The 10749-nt window shown below is 25.7% G+C and overlaps 1 protein-coding gene and 1 non-coding gene across 3 annotated transcripts in view; one reads left to right on the top strand and one right to left on the bottom strand.

The window, feature by feature from the left end:
• LOC117179144 (sestrin homolog) overlaps positions 1–10749 on the bottom strand; it is a 592084-nt gene that overhangs the window by 448011 nt on the left and 133324 nt on the right. The window lies entirely within an intron of this gene.
• Trnak-cuu lies at positions 1608–1680 on the top strand. The gene has a single exon. It is a non-coding gene; the product is annotated as a tRNA-Lys (tRNA).

Genomic DNA, 10749 nt, shown 5'->3' with positions numbered 1-10749 from the left:
TCTTTTAGAATTATCTCGTTACTTACTTTGTCCATTAGGGATTTCCCGCTTATTATGCGCATGAATCTCATGTCAATTGCGTTAATTTTACTCTTATCTTATATTTATTGTACAGAAATAGACCAGAACTATATGAAAACTTTATGTTGCTCATATAAATATCCGAAAATACCAAATAAAGCAATAAAATTAATGTTCACTAACTGGTAAAAAACTAAAAACACTAACGCGGTTTAGAGACAAGGTCTTTTATGTCACTGTACGCACTTTCACAGCGCACCGCTCAAACGTTCTCACGAACTGCAGCGCCACTCACAGGAGCTGATCCTATTACAACCTATATTTTTCAGACAAGGAACCGAACTTCCACATTTTCCCAAAGGCGAGACATTCCCGTTTAAAAATGGTTTGTGCCTTAAAATCCCCTGCCTGCAAACGGACGGTTTAATATAAAATTATTGCGATAATATTAATTTTCTATGTTAATTTAAGGAATGTGTGAGACAAAAAAAAGTCCACGTTTCCTGCTTCCTTGTTTTTTATTTTAATACAAAATTATTATATTTTAAAGTCTACAAAGTGTACCAATTTTGGTTATGTCTTGTTAGTTTTTCGGTGAAAATTCGTATTAAGAAAAAAATAGATTTAACCTAACGGCAGAAGTTATTTAGGTAATATTTCGATGTTTTCAAAAAATTGGAATAGCTGAAAATTATCAAAATTTATTAAGTGCTTGAGCTCACTTGAAAGTTAAGTCATTATCAAATTTTTGTAAATTGTTAAGTGGTTCAAAATTTTTCCCTTAGATTCTAACTTAGTCAGATTTAAATAAATGTAATTAAAATTTATTTTAAAAAGTACGGTTAAAATTTTTTTCAATCATTTGGTGAGTAGAATAATTTTTTTTTATTTTGCGACTTTTAGAACCAAGTTCGGCCCTAGGGTAGAATCTAGAGAAAAATTCTAAAAATATTTGAATAATTTAGCACAATTCTATCGTTCGATTATGAGGGAAAAAGTTCCGTTAATATTACACAATTTTAGGGACTTTAAAAACAGCTAAAAAAATAAGCGTGAAGACAATTTCCGCTAGTACTGTAAATATAGAGATTTTTGTTTAAAATAATAAAATTATAATCTTGAAGAGTTTCAAATTGTGATAATTTTTTTGCCAGAAATTAAATTTTGTATTGCAAAATAATTATATTTCAAAGAAGATTCACAATTTTTGAATAATTTGATGTTACATTGTGGTTTTACATTGAACATTTATATTTTGAAAGAAAAAAATTATCATTTGAACAAAATTTACAATTTTCAAATACAATACATAATATTCAATATAATAGGTTTAAAAATATTTCTAATAATGAATTTTTCAATTGTTTATATTTTGAATTTTAGGAAATCAAAATACAGACGCGTGAATGTTCGCTTCGAGCGCGTGTATATGCTGGTAGTAAAAGATAAAAGAATAAATCACAAATTATTTCTTGTTTCTATTGAAAACTGTTCAAAAGGAATAGTTGGAGAAGAATGAAACACCAATACAATCTTCTCAAAACTTTAGATAAATTCCTCAAAATAATTGGGTCACAAAACCATAAGCCCGGCTAGCTCAGTCGGTAGAGCATGAGACTCTTAATCTCAGGGTCGTGGGTTCGAGCCCCACGTTGGGCGTTTTTTTTTCATCTCTGCTATTTTTCATTTATATGGATCTGTCAATAAAAAATGGATATTTATCTTAATATTATTTACGATTATTAAACTTAATCAAAAACAAAAAAAAAGTTAATCTTTCACCAAGTAATTATATTTTCAACCAATGAAGATACATTCTCAACGAAAAAGGGAATAGTTGATTTTTCGATTTAAAGATATTTTAATTTTAAATTTAAACCACTTATATTCATAAATAAATATAACAAAATAGTTGAATTCACCACGAAAAATATTAATTTTTCACCTAAAATATTAATTTCCTGCTAAGCAAGACAACATTTCCACAAAATGGTTAAATTTTTAACCAAAGAGATAAATTTAGATAATTTTGAACTAAGATTTTGGATATTCAGATAAACAAGTTAATTTTTAAACCAATCATTTATAATTTTATTTTAAAAAGGATGAAATTTCTCTCAAGAGAGAGAATTTTCAAACAAAAAAGACGAATCATCAACAAAATGTTTCAATTTGCAACAAAAACAGATATTTTATTCCAAAATAAAAAACCCTTTGGCTAATCATAATTTGAAGACAAAAACAATATTGAATACAAAATACAAATTTCCTGTCGAAAAAGTATCTAGAAAATTTCAAAGAATTTTTTTTATTTTACTGTATTTTACAACATTTTATTTAGAAATTGAGTAGTTTAAAAGACATTAAGGATTTTCTCCTCTCGGATACGAATTAAGAATATTTTATAAATGTTCAGAAATCGTAAATATTTTTCAAACTGAAACCAATTGTTCCCAAAATTGTTTTAAAATTTCCCAGATACATTTTTGAAAATTTCGAAAATCTCTTGCAATGTTTTATAACATTCCAAAGAATCTTAAAATACAAATTTATTATCTTCAAGCCTTTCATAATCTTCAAAAAACTTCAACATTTTATTTCGAAATCGCGAAAAATCTATATTTTGGTTGAAGGGTTTTGACTTTTTAAATCTTAAAACCTTCAAAATCCTTAAGATTCAACATTTTATTTCAAAATCTTCAAAAACTTACATTTTGTTTAAAATTTATTATTACCGGTTTATTTTTTGGTTACCGGTATCGACAATTTTGTTATTGTTATCTACAGTCTATAAATTTCGAAAACGAAGATATTCTAAGTTTTTGTCCATAATTTCACTTTTTTCATCTCATCGAATGTGTAAAAAAGTTTACAAATTATAATTTGGTAGCAAAATGTTGCGGACAGAATTATTTCTAGATATAAAAAAAATTAAAAGTTTCTCTTTTATCAATAGTATTTAGAGAAATTTAGAAATAATTTACTTTATAAAATGTAATAACTTATTTGGAAATTCTGATTAACTAACCAAATTGATTTACTAACCAAATTTTCAATTTTCGAGAAGACGGATTTAGAACTCTAAATCTATTTCATTATTGAAATGTTTAAAAAATCTTATTATTAATTTTAGAAAATTTATCTTTTCATGTGCAACTGAGAAACCGAAGACCACTTAAGCAAGCTTCAGCCTCTCTTATGAAAATAAAGTCTAAAGTTCTCAATTTCATCATCAAACGGTAACGTACATGATCAAAGAAGAATAAATAAAGCACTAAACAAAAAAAGCTGCGATTCATTTTACTTGTTGCTTTTTTGGTTACTCCACGCACTTAAATTCCTGCCGTGAATAGATCGAGCTTTCACTTGCATTTAGATTCTATTTTTGATTCACCGAGTCCTCAAATAAAGTTATCTCGTTACTAGGAAATATGTGCAGATGAGTAACAGATCAGATTTTCAGAAGAAAAAAAATTTAGAAAACTAATACAATTTCAGGTTTGTGAATTTTCTAATTTAGATCTGTGGATTTTTTTTAATAAATGCAAATATGTTTCATTTTAAATTTATATGTAGGTAATTTTTTATAGTAAAAATGAGCAATTACTCTTCCATTTTCAAAAACATATTACAATTCAAAGACTGTTAGAGACATGAAGTACGGAATTAGAAGGTATTTTTAAATATAATTTTATTGTAAAAAAAGAGTTTAAAAGACTTTCAGGAATTTTTTTAATCATACAGAATTTTTAAAAAATGTGTATTAAAGTTTTTTTAAATGTCACAATTAATTATAATTAGTTCAAAAGATTTCAAAAATTTTAGATATAAAGCACCTAGATTTTTTAATATTTAAAAATAACATTTTCAAGGTGTTTTTAAAGATTTTAAAGATTATTTTAAAGGATTCTTTATTTACACAATTAATTTTAGGAGATAATTTAAAAACATTTTAAAACGCTGCAAAAGATTTCCAAAATTTTCATAAAAAAATACGAAAGATTTTAAGGTAAGTTTAGTAATAAAAAAATAAATTCTTAACTTTATAGATACTTCTTCGAGATACCTGAAATTTTAAAACATCGTTTAGGATTTTCTCAGGAAACCTATAAAAAAACTTACTGTAATTAGGTTTAAAAATTTAATCTTTTTCAAATATTAAAATTTCAACATTTTTATTTAAAATTAAAATCATTTTTAGTTTTAATATCAACTATTATATTTTGCGAAGAGAATTCATATTTTTTGTTAAAAATTCACTTGTTTGATTGAAGATCCGTTATTTTGATTGAAAATTCATCATTTTGGTTAAAAGTGTGACTATTTTGTTAAAAAATTGTTTTTTGTGCATAAAACTAATCATCTTGGATGATAAATCATCTTTTTGGTTGAGGATTTAACAATTTTGTTCAAACTTCTTTTTTTATTGATTCAACTTTTTTTAAATTAAAAATACATATTTTTTTGAATTGTAATATCAAATATTAAATGTTTTTTAATTAAATGTTTTTATTAAAATTGATATTTTTTGTTAGGAAAATTAAGCTGCTGTGTAGAAAATTCGTCCCTTTTGGAAAATGCTAAGTATTTTTGATCAAATATTCAGCTAGTTTAAAAATAATCTTATTTGTTGAGTACTTGATTATTTTATTTAAAATGTTACATTTTTCGATGAAATAACTGTTTTTGTTTTAAAATAACAGAATATTCTTAGATTTAAATATAAGAAATTACATTTTTTCTATTTATGGTTGAAGATAAATGTTTGGTTGCTATTTTAATTTCATATATCTGAAATTTCCAAAAATGGAATGTTCTAAAGAATCTTAAGAAAATTATACATAAATAACTTTGAATACAAATAAAATTAAAAAGTAAATAGATAATCGAAATTTTTATTTTGTATTACAAATTATTTTTTCCCTCAAATGGAAAAACTACACGCCTTTAAATACAAGTTAGGAAATAAAATTTTATTTACATTAAAATAATTTTAAATTAAGGAATCATTAGGCTTCAAATTTTTTTATTTTTTTATTTTTTGAATCATTTAAGTGAAAGGGATTAGAAATATTTTGTTTATGAAAAAGATAGGGTCATCAGATAAGTTTGTATAATTTTACTCTTGAAATACATTTTTATGGTGAAAATATTCTTATAAATGACAAACTTCTTACTTTATAGACATTTTTTCAAGTACAGGCTACAGTGGACGAAAAATGTATTATTTTCTGTTGCGAAAATGATTTTTTCCGACTTTTTCTACATTTTTCAGCAAAAAATACAAAATACGAAACTGTTCCTATTTAGATCTTAATACCGTGACTACAGGGGTTGAAAAGGGTATTATATTCTATTGAAAACATATTTTTTCCGACTTTTTTTGAATTTTCAAAAGTTTTGAAACATAAAGAGATGTACAAAAAATGAATGTCCGACATAGTTTAAAAATTGGTTGAATATATTGATTGCCTAATGCCGGAGTTGCTACAAAAATTAATTTTTGAAATTCCCTGACTTTTGTCTGACATTAACCTGCCTGATATTTAATTTTCCCTAACACAGCTTGATTTACTTGAAAAATGTGATTGAATTTAACTATGTACATTAATAATGTGACTAATATTTTTTTTGAATTTAAAAGAATTCAAAAGAATTCAATTAAATTAATAAAAATTCCAGGTGAATTAGGAAAAATTAACAAAGACTTTCAAAACCCATTGAATTGAATAGAATAAAGTAAATTTAGAAGCATTCAAGTAAATTAAAAAATTCCGGAAAATGCCAGATAATTAAAAAGAAAAGAATGAAGGATAAAAAAATTAGACTCCAGGGTTCCTAACTACATTATTTCGAATCCTTAAAAAAATTTGAAATGCTTTGAAACTTTCTAAAGGTCTGGAAATTTCCTAGGAATTTTCAAAATTTCCTAAAATATTAAAAATCATTTGGAATACTCTGAAATTATTGAAATATATTTGAAATTTCTTGAAAATTTTTAAAATACCCCGAATCATTTAACAAACCTTTGAAATCTTTCGAACTCATTTAAAACTTTTTAAAGCTCTTGAGAATCCCTTGTCATTTGTTTGAATAACCTCAAATCTTTAAAAACCTATGGACATTTAAAGGTCTTAAAAAATCTTAAAAAAAATTTTAAATACACTATCATATTTGAAATTATTTAAATCTTTTGAAATCCCTTGACATGTTTTTAAAGTATCTTACATCTTTTACAAGTTTCTAACAATTCCTTTGAAGTTTTAAAAATACCACAAAATATTTGGGATTCTTGGATATTATTCGAGATTTTGTAAATCTTTATTAAATTTTTAGAATCTTTTAAAATATACTAAAATATTTAAAATCCTTTAAAGCCTTTAAAATTCTTTGAAACATTTTAAACCTTTTGAAAATTCCTTCGAATTTTTTTAAGTAACCTTAAATATTTCTAATCCTTTAGAAATTTTTCGAAATGCTTGGAAACTTTTCAAACCTCTTGAAAATTCCTTGGAATTTATAAACATGCCTTAAAATCTTAAAATTCCTTTGGAATACTTGGAAATTAGTCAAATCTATTAAAAAATCCTTAAAAACTTTTAAAATACTCTAAAATATTTCTAATCCTTTGAAATCTTTCAAAATTATAATAAATAAAATAAATAATTATAAAATAATAAATAATATTCTGGTTTGAAATTTTATATTAAGTTAAAAAAGTATGTATGTATTTTGTTGAGAATTCATCTTTGTCGGTAGCTATCGCAAGATTAATAATTTTAGTTAAAAAATCTTTTTATTTTGTTTAAAAATATTTTTTGAACAGAATTTATCGTAAAATTCAACTATTCAGTACAAAATTAAACTGTTTGGTAGAAAACTAGTTTAAAAACATTTTTAATTGCTTTTTTCCAAGGAAACTTAAATAATTCATTTTTGGTTAAAAATTAAAATATTTAGTTGAATATTTATAGAAAAGGAAAAAGTATAAGCGAAAAATTAATCAAAATAATATAATTTAAACTAATATTCAGTTCAAAAAATTAATTTTCTACGAAACTTATGAATTTTCAATTAAAAAGATGAATCTTCAACTGCAATAGTTTAATTTTTTACGAAAAAGATGATTCCTCAGCCAAGAATATTAATTTCTACCACGAAGACGATTTGTCAAGAAAATACATGAATTTTCAACTAAAAATGGGAGCAAAATTTTAAGTAAACAAAAATTAATTAAAAGTTAATCAAAGAAGATGAATTTAAAAACCGAAAAGACGCATAAAAAAATGGCTATATTTCCAAAAAAAGTGATGAATTTTCAACCTCAAATATGAATTTTCAACTAAAATAAATAATCTTAGAATAAAATAATAAAAATTTCAACCGCAGAGGTTAATTCCTGGGAAAAATACGAAATTTTCAACTAAAAAAGACGACTATTCAACATGAGTTGAATTTCAAACTGAGAAAGCTTTTTCAGTCAAGAGTGAGAGTGGGGGAGGAGGGAGAGAGCGAGAGATGTGATGGAGAAGCGAGAGAGAGAGAGAGAGAGCGTGCGCGCAATAGAAAGAAAGGGAGGAGAGAGAGATCTCAAACAAACTGTTAAATGTTCAAGCAAAAAGATGAATTTTCAACGAAGAAGATTAATTTTTTAACAAAAAGAACAAATTCTCAATAAAATACATGAATTTTCAACCAGATAAAAGAATTTTCGACTAAAAACGATCATTTTCAACAAACGATAGCATAATGTTAAACTTTAGGAGAAAAACTAATTTTAAAGAAAAAATACAATTTTTCAACCAAATAGTACAATACAGTGTGATAAAGAGAATTAAGCACGCTCTCGAAAAGTTCCCTGACTTTCAAAAAGAATTCTCTGACATTTTCAGGTTTTTTCCAGGTATATAAAAATTCCCTGACAAATTCAGCTGATTTGTTGAAAGCACATATTTTTGGCTTGAGAAAATTTCGAAAGAATGTTTTTTTATTGACTGAAAACTTTTTCTGGTTTGAAAATTTGTTGTTTCGTTATTTTAAAATGTTTCTGATTCAACAAAAAATGAAATTACTTTCTTAGTTACAATATAGTTACAATAGCAATTATTATTTAAGCCCATTAGTAAAAAAGTACAAAAGCATTTTCCCATAAAAACTGAATAAACAGTGGCATAAGCATAACCAGGGTGGCGAGTATTTTTAAAATTTTCGTCTTCCGGCTTTCTCCTGGTTCTCCCGGTAAATACTCGTGATTTCTCCGGGTTAAAAAAAATTAACACTTTTTCCGAAACCCAGTTTTTCACATATATTATCAATTGCGGAAGTCGATAAATATCAGCAAATCTTTTTTGCAAGAAAGTGATTGACTTTAAATCATATAATAAGAAGGATAATGAAATTTTTCTATCTAATAAGGGAAAATACAGAGATGCGTTTCATTGCACATTAGCAGTAAATGCACGCACGCAAATTGCGCGTTCCTGTCTCTGAATTCCTATTTACTAACATGAAAATATGCAAATTTAAAAATCCGTTATTAAACTAATTTTTTAATATGAGGTTTTAAATATTTTTGAAACAATGATTAATAATTAATAATTTTGAATTGCAAGCATCTTTATAAAAAATATACAAACGTTTCTTGACAATTTAATTAGAAAAAGGATTCAAAAATATAACAATGTTAAAACGTTAAAAATTGGGTCATTTAAAATTCAAAGAAATTGTATTCTTTATCATTAAAAGCGTGTAAAATTAAAATAACTAAAGTTTACAAACTTTTAAATTGAATCATTTGAATTCAAAGCAAATAAAATTTGACAATTTAATATTGACAACTAAAATTAATCTTTCAAAGACAAAGCTTCAAAAATCCTAGAATTTCGCATTCTAATTGTATAATAAACTTACAAGTTAACATTAAAATTGACTAGACAACTTTTTCTAAAATCACAAATGAATCGAATTAGTAACTGAAAAAATTCTAGTCACCAAAAATCGTGACATTGAAACTTTTTTATACTCAAAACCTTTAAAATTTCAATCATTTGAAGTAAATTTAAATCGCTTAAAAAAGAATCATTTTTAAATTGCAAATAATCCTTCCCAAAACTTGACCAATTCAATTTTAATTGTAAAATTAAAACCTATGAAAGAAAAATATCAATTTCAAAGCGTTTAATTTTCATTGTTTTTGATTTTAAACTCAATAAAATTTTTTTTTAATTTCAAAACATACTTTATAATTACTATTTATTTTCGAAATTTTGAATATTAAATATTTTTCAATTTGAAATCACATATTTATTTAAATATTCAACTAAAAATCGGAACTTTAAAATTGCCTTACATTAAAATCAAAAAATTTTAAATTCAAAATTGACTATCAAGGCTTTTAATATGAAATTGAAACTAAAATATGGTGAAATTTCAAATTCGAAACCTACTCCATCTTCACTCCATTGGGAATCGAACCACAAAACTTCTGATTTCCGGTCAGGTGCTTTTCCAATTAAGCTATTAGACGGATCAGAATAAGAACTCTTAATTCAAGAACATAACGCTCATTTTTAGCTAGATGTTAATGGTAAAAGTAATTATTAAAAATTTTTTTAATTTATCTGCTATATCATCAGAGATTGTACCTTACCGACAGTAGATCAACCCTCCAAACCATGAACGCAGAAAATCTACACAATATCGATCAAGTTAAGAATCTTCAATAACAGAAAATGCTTAACGTCTTAATAAGACTAGATGGAAAATAATATTTTTAAATTAAAATTATTTCTTGAAAAAAAGGACCCTACTCCATCTTCACTCCATTGGGAATCGAACCACAAAACTTCTGAATCAGAAGTTTTGTGGTTCTGTTTATGAATATGAATTTTCTAATTTTTTATCACGATATCGATTGGAGGGCCCCTTTGACGTCAAAGGGGTCGGATTTTCCACCAATCACAGCTCATGTGCAGTGATTCTTAAATATCTTTTTCTGTACCAATGTTTTGGTTATGTGCACATAGAAAATTGAAGTCGCAAAATATTGTTTAAAAAACATTATAAACATTGGAAAAAACATTTAAAATAAAAACTTTTGTATAAATAATTCCTTTAAAACGTACTTAAATGTAGTCAATAACTGTACTTACTGTTCTTCAACGTAATTTTTTTGTCACATAATCCTTAACAAATAAAGCTATCAAATCAAAATAGGATTGACAGCAGACCGTGGCCTAACCTCTTTATCATGAATTTCACATTGTCACATTGATAGATAATTATGAGAACCTCTGAGTCACGTGCCACCCACGCGACACCAATTTGAATAGTGTTGTACCGCCTTCAATTTTTAACCATTTTTTTCTGTTGGACGACTCAACATAAAAAAATCTGCCCGCTTTGCGGGCATATTGCCCTACAGCGTTGTGGGCGCGACTGTTCATTCTGGCGCTTCGCGCTCGATAATATATTTATCTCACGCTCCGCGCTCGATAATGTATTTCCCTCGCGATCCGCGCTCGGTCTTTGCATTACCCTCCATATTTGTGCACAGACCACAATGCGAAATCTTCTACATTGTATGTTAAAAACTATTATATCAAATTCCTATTACAATTTCTTTTTGTGTGTATCTTGGTTTGGCACTGCTTATTCAGATATTGCAAAATAATGTTCAAATTTTATTTTTCCTGATCCTAATAGGACCGTGTTATGGTTGTTTAATCC

The sequence above is a fragment of the Belonocnema kinseyi genome, chromosome 8 (assembly GCF_010883055.1).
Source record: "Belonocnema kinseyi isolate 2016_QV_RU_SX_M_011 chromosome 8, B_treatae_v1, whole genome shotgun sequence".
Classification (NCBI taxonomy): Eukaryota; Metazoa; Arthropoda; class Insecta; order Hymenoptera; family Cynipidae; genus Belonocnema; species Belonocnema kinseyi.
Note: the sequence above shows the minus strand (reverse complement) of the source record. Positions and strands in the feature narration are given on the sequence as shown.